General features: G+C 38.3%; 1 protein-coding gene across 11 annotated transcripts in view; it reads right to left on the bottom strand.

Moving 5' to 3' along the window:
* The window catches only part of LOC134209650 (2-oxoglutarate dehydrogenase complex component E1-like), a 75,172-nt gene that overhangs the window by 49,787 nt on the left and 8,505 nt on the right, over positions 1-16,880 (bottom strand). For 5 of the 11 annotated variants that reach the window (XM_062685645.1, XM_062685640.1, XM_062685648.1 and 2 more), the window contains exon 1: positions 5,618-5,778. The exons of 2 other annotated variants lie outside the window; for them this stretch is intronic. The gene's annotated coding sequence lies outside the window, so the exon portion shown is untranslated. Of the gene's footprint in view, positions 1-5,617; positions 5,779-16,880 lie in introns of those variants that run through there. 4 more of the 11 variants (XM_062685649.1, XM_062685651.1, XM_062685650.1 and 1 more) reach the window with 1 other exon arrangement.

Below are 16,880 nucleotides of genomic sequence, written 5' to 3'. Positions count from 1 at the left end.
CCAAAATAAGTTGGTTACTACTGGTTGGTTGCAACAGTAATTCACGCTATCCGCTGAGTGCGCAGCTCACCCAGGTTGTTCTAGCTTGTTTCGATAAGGGCATTCCACCGACACTCCACTCCATTGTTCTTCTATAAAGCCACCTTCCGGAACATCCGCAGGTCGAGTTCCAAGTTCTTCTTCTTCCAACGAACGATCTCTTCACAGCTGGATCCTCAAGTCAATGAGTGTTGAATCGCCGTCCGAGTCTCTCCTCCAGCCACTCAAGCGTTTATTTCGGACATCAAGAAGGTTCCTTCTCCAGTTTTCGGCTGGTACAGATGTGGTCGATTTAATTTTCAGCATGTCCATCACGTGACTTTGTGCACTGGTCGGTGGGGAAAGACCGATCCTCCAATCACAAAGTCGTTATTGCCACAGAATTATGCAAACAACTCATCTTTTTCGTTCATTTCTCAAAGACCATGACGTCCCATGAAATGCTCAAAATTTGCATTGAGGTATTCCATGTAGATCTTAATATCACCTTTCGGAACTTTATCCACGACTACATTTAGTTCACTGTAAAAATACTCGTTGTCCTATAACTCAGTAGCATCGGTCGGTGATTTGTTAAGTGTTGCGAACAGTAGGTTGTTTACCTAAGTTCCGTATCCACCCTGGGGTCTGTCATCTTAGGGAAGATCCATAAAGTACGTCACGCAAAAATTGGCGATTTTCAACCCCCCCTCCCCCCTTCGTCACACTTTTTGTATTGAAACTCTAAAATTTTTGTATGAGTCGTCACGCTGCTCGGAACCCCCCCTCCCCCCTAGGAGCGTGACGTACTTTGTGGATGGCCCTTTAGATATAGCTTCCGGGACGGAATAGCATTTTATACTCAGCCGCTAAATGTCAGAGCAGACGATGTTTGAGCCATACCTCCTTGGTAGACAGACGTTCGATCAGTAGGGTCAAATTTGCTTAGAGCTCCACCCAAAACATGGGAAAAATTGTAACCACCTTTTCGTATAGTAATCCTTAATCGAATTTCTCGCAACAAGTTGCATTCGAAAGGTAGTAGCCTTGTCGTTCGCTACCCGACCAGTTAGTCATAACAAAATTTGATCACAATTATATCAATTTGTGTTATAAATAACAATACTTGTAATAATTTTGTTATAAATACTCTGTCAAAGATGGAGGAGAGAAAATTTCATGTTCGTCATAACATGATTATAACATAACCTAGTAACATTATGGTTTTATGCTGGGTCTATAACACTCGTGAAGAGTAAATTATGGTTTTTAAGAGCGTTATAAAACTTAAAATTTTACTTGGGTAATGTGTTATGTTTGTTTTTCCTGAAAAAGAAGTTGCCTACATTTTTGGTAGATAGGAATTGAAAAAAACGAAGGTCCATTTCCAGTATAACTTGAAGCTAGATTCAAATATTTTCATCATCACTTTCACGTAACACATCGAGTTATATTTTTGTTAAATTAAAACATATTTAGTAATATTTTTGTTAAAACTGAAAGAGATTTTGTTACATTTTTTTGTTATGTTATTACTTCTAATGGTACATGTTTTATAACAACAGCTGTTATAAAAAAACTGCTGTAACAGAATAACAAGTTCTGATATAAATCTGTTACTATCTACTGGTCGGGTATTCAATTTGATAACGATCGGTCATTGCATTCAAAAGTTATAAAGAAAATGATGAAGAAAACTAAAAAAAAATGGTTTCTTGGCTAAATGCGAGGAAGACAGTGCCACTACTAGGGGAAGATCCATAAAGTACGTTACGCCGAAATTGGCGATTTTCAAAACCCCCTCCCTCCTTCTTCACAGTTTTTGGCAAAGGCGCTTCACACTCTTTGACGAAGGCGCTGTACCTGTTGAAAACTAGTCAATAGTTTCTACATAGTTGAAAGCGAATTTTTCAAAAAAGTGACTAAACCACTAAAAAATGCCTGCCATCGTTGATAGCTCTCCCATATGCCAAAAAAATCGGACTGATACTGCTTTCCCAGAAATAGCTTTTACGTTTCGAGAGCGCAATAAAAAAATACGTTAATTGTATCACCGCCTTCTTATCTATGCATGTGCATCTCCATAGTGAGAATGTAGCGCTAACGATTGCTGATAGCTCGACCATGTGATAACGTCAGAATTGTCGCAGGAACAAGTCACATTTCATTGTGTCTGTTGGCTGCTAAAAAATTGCTCCCATGTGACTATTAGTGTCGCCATTGTGATTCACTTTATTTAAGAGGCGTAGAACCTTCTTTTTCGAAACCAAGATTAATCCACCTAGCGGCGAAAATGCTTTTCTCGTGCATCATAAAATGCATGATGCATGTGGAATGGATCGCATGTTTTCAATTATTTCGTATTAATTAATACGCATTGCTACCACTCTTGATTCTTTTTTGCGGTTTTGAAATATTTTTTTCCAAGGGGCCTTGGGAAAAAAACAATTATTTTTCAATAATTCCGAAATGCAGTGTCTATATGTTCTATACCAAACATTTCCCATCGAATGCAACTTGTTGCGAGTGAATCGGGTAATGTTTGGTTTTAAAAAAGTGTGTCTACAAAATGTGTACACATACACACATACAGACTATCAAAAGTTGTAAAAGTTGTTTTTTGGAGTAATCCTATAGCCTTTCGGTACAACTTTGTTGTACGAGAAAGGCAAAAATAGTTCATTATCTCCTTATATACCTACTCCTTTTGACTTTCCCATAAACCAAAATGGTAGAGAATTGATAGTTACAGGTCACAGGTACCGGCAGGTATGCCTTGTCACACTCCTCTGAAATGGTAAATCGACCTTTAATTTGTTTTTTTTTTGCTACAGGGTAGAACTGTCCAAGGTGAGAAGGATGATCATGTCTTCTCCAAAAAGCATTCTTTTCTTTCTCATGTTTCGATAATTCCATTATTTCTGTTAAATTATTTTCTTATAAATCAAATCAAACATATTAGAAAAAAATAGATTTGGAAAAGAAAGATAATTTCAATAAATGTGACTAAACAAAAAACATCTGTTTTTGATTGGTTCGAATATACTACTGGGCAAGATGGGCATTCTCTTGTTGATATTTCTGTAAAATTGAACTGCTCTAGTATACAATTTTAATCGATATTTTTGAAATTATATTGAATGACCGAAATGAATTTACAAATTTAGTTAATTTGATGATTTACATTATTCATCAATTCAACACAACTGTAAATTTTTACTATTTTAAGTATTATTTGTGAAATTCAAATAGAAGAACTCATCTTGCCCTTTTTGAGATAAATGTCAATTTTTCCACTGTAAACGTTTTGAAAGGCTCAACCAAATTCTTTTAGGACCGATACGATGTGCACCTGGTCTAGATATGTATTTAGAATATATATGTGTTCGAAGACCATAATTTTTAATACAGTACAATTTTACACCAAGTTGGAACTGATTTGTGATTTGGCCGTAACATATTTTGTAAACAAATACTCTTTCATATATTTCGTAGAATGCACGCTTTCTTCTCCATAAAAAATCTGCTCCCACTCGTATAACCGTCCCATTTGACTTTTCATCACTTTTGAGTTAACCCAATGAATAATGTTGATTTCTAATGTACTTCCCTAAATCATTATAAAAAATACGATTTTTTTTGTCCATGTGCATCCTATCTTGAAAGTACACGTCCTGCATAACAGTCCCATTAAGAATTGACATGAACTGATTGCACAAAACTAAACAACGTTTCGATCGAACTAAACGGTAATCTATCGAATGACGAACAATTCAGCAAAATTTCAACAAGTTAAGATGAGGTTTGAATTTACTAGTTTTTTTTAAGTTTTATATGTCAGATGCAATTTAGAACTTCAATGGCTTTATCTCAGGAAAACGGTATGGAACTTATATGCGAGTGGGGACAGTAATTTCATTACCTAATAGAGGAAAGCTTATTCTGTCAGATACATACCGTTGGTGTCTCCGAAAATTCGCCTTCTAATGTTTGTTTACAAAATCATACACACCCAAATCGGTCCCGAGGTGTTGAGAAATTATCTATATTTCATTTATTTAGAGTTAATTACACTTTTTTGGTATTAAGACGTTTGTTGGTTTATATTTTAGAGTATGGGAGCCACAGTAACATTTTTAGTTTCATGATTTCTATAAAACCTGCATAAAACCAGAATGTTCTCTTCCGAAAATATCTTGAGTTTGCACCCACGATCCTTGTTTTTTGAGCCTGTGCCAGAAATGGAATCCCTACCGGGAATACGTAACGTTACCTTTTCCCCAAAAATGAATGTCTATAGAAACAAATTTTAAATTGCAACTCATTTCTTGTTTTTAGCTTCTATCATATTGTCAAAAGTCGTATAAAATATGGCAAGAACTTCCTTTTAGTACAGAAACAATGTGAATGTAAAGCACTTTTACTATATGCGAACCCAAAATTTTGTTTCAACTCGTTTTTCAATATTTTTTCATCATCTCAGCATTATAGTCTATAGTCTAGAGATTCGTTGTTTTTCTTTTATTTTCCCGTGACATGCATTAATTTGAATTAAACCGGTACGAGTCGGGTTCTCTTGAATAATCTTGAAAGAAATGTTGCATTTCATTAGCATTTAAAAACATTTTTTTATAATCGGTTATTCCAGGTAATCAAAAATCCAGTTCCAACCGGCTTGAACTAAGGCATACGGAACAAAATGCAAAATATAAATAACAATTCAATCGAGAACCGCCACACGGTAACTGACCGTCAAATCGAAAGTCGGTGGCCTTGTCCCCATAACCGGTTTTGGCAACATTTCAAATTTTGCCAGGTTTAACTCAATCGTGTCTAATTTCGTCGAAACACGGTCTTGCTGACGATTCTAGAAGGCTTTTCCGTTGCCTCACGCCGTATGTCTATTAAGCGTAATGACGAATCTTGCTACGTCATACACCACTCAAATGCGCACCAGTTGGGCCTTTCGATGATTGAAACGCAACGCGATACACAATCGCAAGCAGCGCGTAATCAGCTGACGCGACTCTGTGAATGAGCTCAGTCATTGGACCAAAATATCAGTTTATATAACCCAAAACCAATGGGTTCACCGCCACAACTTCTCAGAGCAACCTACAAAGCTAACGAAGCGGACGAATCGACACAGTATGAACAGTACGAGACTATTTTTAAACCGTTTCAAGTCGAATTTGTATCAAGAAAATATACCGTCCGGTACCTCGGCTAATTCGAAAGCCCTGACATTAACTATAATCGCATTGGCAGTGAATGCACTCTACAAAACTCGTGTGCAACCTTGATCCGCTGTTGACGATCAAATCCGATTCAACGAGAATCCTCCCAAGTCGGAAGATCGAGCCCTCCTGTTTACGTCTGCACAATATTTGCCGGTAATTCGATGATTGGCCAAGTTCCTTAGCCATAAAGTCGTTCTTAAAAACAGTTCACTGTTGAAAATGTTTCACTGTTACATAACCGACAATATTTTTGTTCACTAGTTTTCACGAACTAAAAAGGCAAATATGATTCATCACTTTTTAAGAATTCTTCCGTTTTCCTCGTTCAAACTTAGCATAAACATCGTTGGATCACGCACCTTCTTATCTCGTTGCGGCAAAATCCTTGATAGCTTTCAGGGGTAGTCGCGGAAAAAAAATTCCGCAATTAGCCAATCCGGTTCGATGGTAGCTTCCTTGGAATTTAGCCTGCTTCGTGTGCTCGCGCAGCGACGATCCGAGAGCGACTGTATGAGCAAACGCCAACCCGCACTGTCTACTTAAAATGCAAAAGGTTTAGCTCAGCAGCTTTGTTGAGGTGGCAGCTCAAACAGGGCTGGTGGCGGTCATTGATGCTGCTGCAAAAGCATTCACAGTAATGCTGATAGTGATAATGATTCATTGCCGTTCCTATAATGATGCAACTGGAAAAAACGATTTTAGAGGCTACCAATCGTACATTTCGTTTTTCGCGATGGTACCAGATGAAGCTTTCAATGTTGTGTACTTAATCGGCTAAATCTCGGGTACTTATTCAAAAGGACGTATGTGATTTTGTAAACAAAGATTCAAACGTCGATTTGTCCAATCTGATAGCACTCCTACGCAAACCATCACCACAGACAGATAGGGGAAGCCTTCGGCTACCTGTTGGTGGTGTTGGTTTGCGTGGGACTGCCATCAGATTGGACAAATCGACGATTGAATCTTTGTTTACAAAATCACATACGTCCTTTTGAATAAGTAGGGTAAAGTGACCAATAGTGGACCCCCAACCAATAATGGACCCTCCAGCCATTTCTGCATTATTACTGCACAATTGCAACATTTCGCTATGAAATTCTATCGGGAGAACTTACCTTACAGTCCTATGATTTGCCTACATGCATTGGAAATGCAATAGAAAGTCAATTTAGATGATTTTTTACAATTCTATAAAAAATAAACACGAGAGTGTCCATTATAGGAATATTTTGGGGGGTCCATAATAGGGAAGAAGAACGTCCCGAAACAGGACATGAAAATCAAATGAAGTGTCGACTATAGGGAATCAATTTCCTATTATGGACCCCCAGGGGGTCTACTATAGGGCGAATTCAGTTAGACTTTAAAATGTAAATTTCTACGAATAACGTCGTGTATATGGGTGTTTTATGTATGTATCGTGAAGAGGGAATGCAGAGCTTGTTGTTAGATATCAAGCAGAGTTAATATTTTGAAAATTTCTAAGTCGTATGACAGGAAGAGCAAAATTCCGCTACTAGGGGGTCCACTATTGGGCATTTTACCCTACCCGAGAAATGCGCGGCTACAAAGCGAATTATGACAAAAATTGTGATGTTCATATCTCGATCCGATACAGTGTTAGCATACGATTTGCTCTTGTTACCTTTCATGGCTGCATAAATAATAACATAAGCACTTCTAGCAGATTTTTGGCAAATTTCACAGTTTTTCAGTAAATTTTGTCAATGAAAAATTACAGAAATTCTTTAAAGCAAACAGTTTTGCTGTTGAGAATTTTGATAAAAGTCCAACTAAAATTCGAAGTAATTCTGTCATAGCACTTTAAATGAATAATTCGTACAAAATTGAAGTGACTTCCTTTGCCCGTCTCCATTTGGCTTTACAAGCAAAGGGACAGAATTTTTCTCCAGATATGTTAAGTTAGATTCTTGATCCGGTCTGGGACGTTGCCAGGTGAAAAACATGCTGGAAGCCCTGGTCATAACGTATTTATCGTGCTTGCTTACCATACAAGATAAATCAATGCAATAACAGCATAGAAAGGCAATAGATTAATGATAGTGGTAATGATAAAAGACCACAAAGATGAAAAGTATGACAAGCATTTGGCTTGGTTTCTTCGTTTCGGTGCGGTGTTGTTCGCAAGGATTTCGATTTGCCTATGCAGATTTTAATCTATTACAGATGAGGGCGGTACGTATATTGAAAATATATTGAAATGATTATTCATCAATAGCTGGGTTTGAAACACTGTGAGTACTGCCTTGAGGAAAACAATCCTCTCTGAGTTGAAAATATCAATGTCGTCGGCGAAACCAAATAGTCGAACGGACTTCGTGAAAACCGTACCACTCTTGTCATTGTCAGTAGGTACGAAAGACCATCACCTTGCCGTAACCCTATGCGCGTTTCAAAGGGACTGGAGAATGCCGTTCTATTGTTGCCGTGACCAATTGAATCATATATCAAAATTAACGCTGATTTAAGCGGAGCTGATAAAAATTGAAAAAAGGTTGAAATTTTGAAGCTCATCTTACTCTTTTGAAATACCTTATATGCGTTCAAACTCCATTATTAGAGATTTTTTAAAATATCACTAAATACCGTAATCCGTCAGTTCAATAATTCCACAAGTCTCAAGCTTTGCTCGGAAAATTATCCCCAACTGATAGTTATTTTTTTTTTATATTAATGACAAAAATCTTGAATAAACGAGTTCAGCTTCATTTGAAAGATCCCACAACCAGCCCTGTAATCATATCTCGTGACTTTGTGAGTTGGGGCATCATTTGACACGACAGCAGAGCAAGTTATTAGCCTAACACCGGTACAGCAAAAAAAAAAACAGGTAAAAATCTGCTTTGAATCGGTTCAAAACCAATTTCTGGAAATAACGTTTAACGGAAGCGAAGACGCCTCTTAGCAGTGGTGGCCGAAAAACCCCGGTACGGAGCATCCGAGTTCTACATGTATTGGAGAGATGGGATGCGAATTGACGGGGCATGACTCTACCGTCGCGATAAAGATGTTTTTTCGCATGCAACGAAAATTGCGTCGTTAATTTTCGGTCAAGCGATACCGGCGGTCACCAGTTTAATTATTATCAATTGCCGCTTGGCTAATCGGAACCAGCTAGCAGTAGGCATTTTGAGGATCGTTGGGTTACTTAACTCAAAATATGAGGTGAATTATGTATTAGCGATTAAAATTTAAAGAAATGACTTTAAGTTGATTCAGGATGGGGAATATGAAACAGTTGATTCTGAATATACGAAGCACAAATTATGAAACATAAAATAGAAGCTCATAAAATAATATTTATGCTTTTAAAGCATGACACAATGAAAGACGTTTGGAAAACACAGTTTTTCAAGCTTCACAATGTAAATGAGCTCATATATTGCAACAATATAGGTAAGTATAAACAACAATTTCATTATAAATATGATGATTGAATCCAGTGATTGACAGGTATATAGTTTTTGCTTCGATTTTCCCAGAATTCACAAGCACATGGCTGGTGTCAAGACGCTATCACGGATGTTAAGGTCAATGTAACACAAACTACGAACGTGAAAAGGGGCACGACTCTGGAATGATTACGCTACGATTCATTCGGGGCACACACATGCACTTGCATTGAATCAGACCACATTGATAAGCAGAGTTTTGTGTTTAACATATTTCCTGAGGTTATGAAATTCTATGGACTACTGCAGCGCTGAGTTGTATAAATTGTAATTGGACACAAAGTGCATATACAATAGAGTGATTCAAATTTTGACTTTTTTGTCCCCCGATGCTTAAACGATTGCATTTGCCATTTTAATAATCCTCCTAAATTTTTAGCAAATTTGGATGTAATTTGACTGTACACACGTCATTTAAAGTTTGTATGGAATTTACTATGAAAACTGACCCTTATGTGAAAGACCGTTTCGTGAGGTGGCCCATGAACTATTTAAATATAATCAACACATTGACCACACAGAATACTTCTCAAGCTGAAAGGCAGTTGTTGTTGCGAAGCGATTTCTCGTTTGGAAGCAAAGTTATGAAGAAAACAAAAATGCTCATTATTGATATTGATATTATTCTTGTATTAATTGAATTTCCCACGATTCAGTATTCGCTCAATAACTTTTCTTGCAAGCATCAAATCGTTTCGCAACAAAGACGACCTGCTTCCTTGTAAAATTTTCTATATTGTCGATGTATTCATATGTTTTAGAGCTTGAAGGGAAACGTTGGGGAGCGGTTTTCCGTGAAAGTTACTGTTTTCATACAAACTTCAAATCGCGCGTGCTCACTCAAATTACATCCTAATTAGCTAAAAATTTAGGAGGATTATAAAAATGGCAAATGCAATCGATTAAGCATCGGGGAGCGAAAAAGTCAAAATTTGAATCACTCTAATATACATACATGCAGTGGTTGGACAGAACGATCAATAGAGGCAAAATTTTATCAAAATTCAAATGACCATAACTCAGTGAATTATCTATCGATTTATTCGGTTTGACCGCCGCCGGATACCAGGAATATTCCGGATTGTTTGAGGACATGTGAAAAATGCTATTTTTTGGAGTTTGTACTTTCCACCTGAGTGTAACATTGCATTTTTTACATTTTATTACAGAAACTAGAGCTTTTTCTTAGTTGATTGTTATATTAATGTTACAGATCGGTCGGTTTTTCAAATATATCATATGGGGTAGCCAACTTCATGGTTTTCAAAGGATTTACGAAGTCATATTTTCTTCTTATTGGCATTACATCCCCCACCGGGACATTGCCTCCTCGCATTGCGAGGTTTCTAAGCCAAGTTACCATTTCTGCATTCGTATATCATGAGGCTAACATGATGATACTTTAATGCCCAGGAAAGTCGAGACAATTTTCAAGCCGAAAATTACCTAGACCGGCACCGGGAATCGAACCCAGCCACCCCAGCCAGTCGCAGGGTCCGGAGCACGGAGTTATGAAAAGGAAATAATTGCTCTCGCTAATAATAATTTTCATGCTGTCCAAAGAAAAATGTTTTGAATTTTCATGAGAAATTTCGAAATTTCAAAAGATGATTTCAAGCATAATTTTTCATAACGACGTATGTAACAATTATGAGGATTCGAGAAATCTTTTACAGAAAGTTGGCAAAACTTTTTCTAAAACTGTTTTAAAACTAAATCTTATTTCAATTTTTTTTCGCAGTCATGCATCAATACATGACACGTAATAAGCGTGCTTCTTATCATAGCTCAATTCATTCAATTCCCTGAGAAAAACGATAAAATTATACATACACCGGTATGTTATACATACGTCGCTGTACATCGGTCGGTTTTCCATAGTGCACGATTGACGCAACTGCAGTTTTGTTTTGTTTTGCTTTTTTGTTACATAGGTCGTTCTTAGTTCCCATATGTTAAAGCGACGTATGTAACAGTGAGACTTCAAAAATAGAAATTTTTACACACGTCGATTTGTAAAAAGATTGAATTTAAGAATTCTAAGATCTAAAATCAGTAAAATCGATGCGTATTAGGGTAAAACGTCCTATCGTTGTGTCCTAATGTTGCGGTAGTGTTAAACTAGTCTATTCTGGATATAATAGCATTAAAAACAATTCTGGGTACGCTAAAACTCTTCGGATTAACGAGTAGAACAGCTTTTGTTTGGCAAAATTCCATTTAAAATGATGACAAATCAACATTTTTGGTTAAAAATTTGAATCCTTAGAGCCTAATATTGCTGTAGTGCTAAGGGCCTATTGTTGCGGTATCGCTCTCCATAAGAATTACATGCAATACCGCAACAATAGGACTGACCTTCAAAAAATATCGCAACGATAGGCAACTGCGTCCTATTATTGCGGTAGTTTATTTTTATTGTGATAAAAACAAAACAACATAAGTTCAGCACAATTGACGTAATATTAACGAAACTAGAGTTCACAAGCATCCTATTCAACTACTACAATGTGTAAATCGACCAACAGGTAATTTTTGAAGAATTGTTGTAATCAATTTTATTTGACACGGTGCTTAACCCCTCCATAATAGGTCGTTCTACCCTATATGAAGTAAGCTCATACGTATTTTCTTGGAATTTTCCCTTCAATTAATTTACCTTGGAAATGGGACAAATATTTTCAGGGAAATTCAGAATAGTTGCTCAGATAAACTTATAAGACAGTTTCAGGAAATTCGGTAGATTTAACGAATAATTGAAAAAAACTCCGTGAACATACACTTCTTAGATCTTCAATGGCGCTACATTCCAACTGGAACTTGGAATTTTGCCTGCTTTTCAACTTAGTATTCTATTAGCATTTCCACAGTTATTTGAAAGCTTCTCTATGCCCTCCATTGCATGAGTATGTATCTTGTGTGGCAAGCACAATGGACACACTATGCCCAGGGTGTCGAGAAGGTCTATACAATATTCTTGATGATATTTAGAATAATCGTTCGTTCCGAAATGCAGTGTAAATAATTTTCATTGGGCTATTTTCCCCTGGTGTTTAGACCATTCTCCCCTGTGTGTATCTTCAATGTAACCCCCACTGTGTGGCAGTGGTATTATGGAAGAAATCTGTCTGTAATAAAGTCAGCTTTAGCTCCAGTGACCTATATCAGTCTGCCTGGTAACTCACGTCCAGTCCGAGGTAACTTTCACTTGCAATAAGTCCCGCCTGTATATGCTACCATTATCAATTGGACAATGGATCCATAAATAAATTTCCGGATTTTTCAATCCAGCGCGCATTTAGTTTTGGAATCCTATAAAAAACATTTTGAAACAATCTCACAAAATTGATCCAATTCCAGATAAGTGTTCAAGAACAATTCACTTCACTATTCCAGAGCAATTCTAAGCAATTCGTTATTTATCCATGTATTTCTGATATTATCGCACAGCTACTGATATTTCACCAAAGACATCGTCGAATACAAAATTCGCGCCTTCAATTAAAAAATACACTTTATTAAAGGTCACCAAACGCGTAAATTTTATGCTTCATACCTTTCAAACACTTTTGACGTAAACTACGTCTAAGGGGAAGACTCGGATACAGGGTGTAAAATGAAAATTTCAAAATTGGGGACCGTCACGAAATCATGTAAGATATGTAACATTAATAGGTCCTTTATCTTTCGATGTGTCCCATCTACAAAAAGGGCGATAAGCTGGATTGTTAGAAAAAGAAGCGACAAGATTTATTTATTGTGTGATTTCATCAACAGACTACAATTAGCCCTAATGATGTATGTAAATACTAATTAATACTAAAAAACGCACATAGTCAAAAAAATATAACATAGTAGGTCAAGATAAAAAATTAAAACAAATAAAATTCAGCCTTATCACATACAATCAACGAAAAAATTCAGAAAATCTACGACGAAGAACAATCCGCGTCAAGTTGAAGTCGAACATGGAAGAAACTCTATTAAACGTTCTCTGGAGGCCGTAGATTGCAGTTTCTGCACCGTAGTTAGTGCGACGAAAGGGGAGCCTCAGCATCGAATTGTTCCGTAGCGGTCTTGGTTGAACGTTCATGTTCACTTGTTGTAAAATTCTTTCGCAATCTATTCTTCCTTGAAGTACATCAGCTACACATAGGGCTCTGCCCACATCCCGGCGGATACGCAGTGGCTCTAAGGCAATCAAGCGACAGCGCTCTTCGTAACTAGGAAGATGCAGCGGGTCTCTCCAGTTTAGTCTTCGAAGCGAAAACCGCAGGAAACGCCGTTGAATAGATTCAATACGTTCTACGCCGTTGTTGTAATACGGGCTCCATACTGACGAACAATACTCTAGTGTAGAGCGCACCAAAGAACAGTACAGCGATTTCAGACAATAGACGTTCGTAAAATTTTTCGCCGTTTTCATGACAAAGCCCAGGGTTCTAGACGCTTTGTCGACAACGTATGAAAGGTGGTGTGAAAATGTCAGTTTTGAGTCTAAAACCACACCCAAATCCTTCACGTGATTCACTCGTTCGAGTGTAGTTCCCAGCAAAAAGGTAATTGAAGATAATCGGCTCTTTTTTGCGTGAAAATGTGATAACGGAACATTTTGTCGGATTAACAACCATCCGGTTCGTAGTGCACCAATCAGCGAAAGCATTGATTTGACCTTGGAGAGTATGGCAATCAGAAACCGAGCAGATACGTAGGAATATCTTGAGATCATCGGCAAATGATAATCGTGGACCCTTAACAGCGTGATGGACATCATTGAAGTACATGATAAAAATCAGCGGTCCTAAATGGCTGCCTTGTGGTATACCCGACGTTGCACGAAAGTACGTTGATCGGTTGTCGCCTAATGCGACCGTTAATTGGCGGTCAGTAAGATACGAGCGAAACCATTTCAAAAGATCCCCACCGATACCTAATCGGTCCAGTTTTGCGATCGCGATGTCATGATTCAGCTTATCGAACGCAGCAGAAAGGTCTGTGTAGATCACATCCGTTTGGGCCCGAGTGTTCATACTTTCCGTGATGTACGAGGTTAGACACAGTAAATTCGTAGTTGTGGAGCGCCCAGTTACAAAGCCATGCTGGTCTGTGTTGATGTGTTGCTTGCAGTGTGCACTGACGTAATCAATGATAACAAGTTCAAATAGCTTCGATACGGCGCATAACGATGTAATTCCTCTGTAGTTATTAACATCGCGCTTGTTACCCTTTTTATATACAGGGAACATTTCGGCTATTTTCCAACAGGAAGGGAATACTCCGCTGGAGATTGAAAGCTGGAAAATCTTTTGAACTGGAGCCAGTAGCCATTCGATACTTCTTTTAATAAAACAGGATGGCACCCCATCAGGACCGGGCTTCTATGAACTAGCAACTACCGCGCAATAACATTGCTGAACGCCGCCTACAAGATACTCTCCCAAATTTTATGCCGCCGACTAACATCAATTGTAAGAGAGTTCGTGGGGCAGTACCAGGCGGGATTTATGGGTGAACGCTCTACCACAGACCAGGTGTTCGCCATACGTCAGATATTGCAGAAATGCCGCGAATACAACGTGCCCACACATCATCTATTTATCGACTTCAAAGCCACATATGATACAATCGATCGGGACCAGCTATGGCAGCTAATGCACGAAAACGGATTTCCGGATAAACTGATACGGTTGATCAAGGCGACGATGGATCGGGTGATGTGCGTAGTTCGAGTTTCAGGGCATTCTCGAGTCCCTTCGAAACCCGTAGAGGGTTACGGCAAGGTGATGGTCTTTCGTGTCTGCTATTCAACATCGCTTTGGAGGGAGTAATACGAAGGGCAGGGATTGACACGAGTGGTACGATTTTCACGAAGTCCGTCCAGTTATTTGGTTTCGCCGACGACATTGATATCATGGCACGTAACTTTGAGAGGATGGAGGAAGCCTACATCAGACTGAAAAGCGAAGCTAAACGGATTGGACTAGTCATCAACACGTCGAAGTCGAATTACATGATAGGAAGAGGCTCAAGAGAGGTCAATGTAAGCCACCCACCACGAGTTTCTGTCGGTGGTTGAAGAATTCGTGTATTTGGGCTCACTGGTGACCGCCGATAACGATACCAGCAGAGTAATTTGGAGACGCATAGTGGCTGGAAATCGTACGTACTTTGGGCTCCGCAAGACGATCGGATCGAATAGAGTTCGCCGCCGTACCAAACTGACTATCTACAAAACGCTTATAAGACCGGTAGTTCTCTACGGACACGAGACCTGGACGATGCTCGTGGAGGACCAACGCGCACTGGGAGTTCTCGAAACGAAAGTGTTGCGTACCATCTATGGTGGGTTGCAGATGGCGGACAGTACGTGGAGGAGGCGAATGAACCACGAGTTGCATCAGCTGGTGGGAGAACCATCCATCGTTCACACCGCGAAAATCGGAAGACTGCGGCCGGGCACGTAGCCAGAATGTCGGACAGTAATCCGGTGAAAATGGTTCTCGACAACGATCCGACGGGAACAAGAAGGCGAGGTGCACAGCGGGCAAGGTGGATCGATCAGGTGGAGGATGACTTGCGGACCCTCCGCAGACTGCGTGGTTGGCGAAGTGCAGCCATGAACCGAGCTGAATGGAGAAGTCTTTTATGTGCAGCACAGGCCACTCCGGCCTTAGTCTGATGATAAATATCTTTCGATGGATTTCGATTTATATATAAATCGATTCGCAAACTCTCCACCAATTTGCCAGTGGTATTGAAACTATTGATTTTCAACGCTAAACTATTGAAAATTTAAGTTCTTTCATGCATCATGCAACCCCTATACAGCGCGTTCCAATCCTTGGTAATTGCCTACTTTTAGGGTATTATCTATTATTGAACTGGGTTGTATGAATGGGGTGGCCCAGCCGCTAGACAGTGGAGTCCCTACTACCTCATAGAGTGGGAGGTGGTCAGGTAAAGCTGGGTAGTAGTGTTGTGGGATGGTTTCTTCTCTTCTATATAGAGCGGATTATTTGTTTATTTTTGGTTATACGTAGTTTACGTCGAGCGGTCGTATCTTGTATACAACCCCAACATTTTTTTTATGTAAGAAATTCAAACGATTTAAAAATAGCATTTTTGCCATATTCCTAAATAAACCGGAATCGGGTTTGAACAGGATTTTGGCCCCTTTTTTCCATAACCAGGTAATTTTTTCGTGGCTGAATAAAAAAAAAAGTTGATTCGAATTTCAATAAATTTTGCCTGTCCTGATCATTCCAACCCCTGTATATGTATTAGGGTGATTTAAAAATTGATTTTGTCCCACCACACTCATTTGATTCGAAAACGAAAAAAAACTTCGAAAACTTCGAAAACGAAAAAATTAAAGAGTAATTTTTTTTTTTTTTCATTTTACTGCTTTCATCGTGCAAACACCATACTTTGCGCATTTTGCGGTTATTTTTGTTAGAGAATGCGTTTAAAGCAAATTTAGAATTATAAATGAATACAACTTGTCAGCACAATATATATATGACGAATTTCGCGTCAACCCTTCTATGGGGCTGGCAGCACCATCTCAGAATCGAATGAAACTTGGTGGGCATAAAGATATGGTATTTCTTAGTTTTTCAAAAATTGTCAAGAGCAACATTTGATGCGGGCCTAATTTTTTTTTCATGATTTTTTTAAAAATCGGTGCAACTCTAAAATGACAAGACCTACAAAAAAGTGTTGTATGGCGGACTATCGTGAAATTCTCTGAAATTTTTTGGAAAAATATCCAAAAAATAAAAAAAACCGATTTCTACACTAAAAAAAATTAGTTTTAAAAAATAAAATCGATATTACAAAAAAAACCTCATCTCAGAAATCGATGAAATTTTTTCTGCAGATAGGTATTTCAATTATCTAACTTTTCTGGGAATAATGTTCCTGTGACATATTTAAGGTTTTCTAACAAAAACTTTTTCCATGTCCATATTGAGTAAAAAATTATCAACGTGTTTTATGCCTACAGCGCCAAATATAGGTTCAGCAGCCTATGATCAACAAACGACACATAATGAACGTATAAAAATTTGTTTAGGAAGCAATTTAGCATAATCTAACATAATTGTGGACCAACATTTGAAAAGGGTTTATATTTTATTTGACTATC

Source organism: Armigeres subalbatus, chromosome 2, assembly GCF_024139115.2.
Source record: "Armigeres subalbatus isolate Guangzhou_Male chromosome 2, GZ_Asu_2, whole genome shotgun sequence".
In the NCBI taxonomy this organism is placed as follows: Eukaryota; Metazoa; Arthropoda; class Insecta; order Diptera; family Culicidae; genus Armigeres; species Armigeres subalbatus.
Note: the sequence above shows the minus strand (reverse complement) of the source record. Positions and strands in the feature narration are given on the sequence as shown.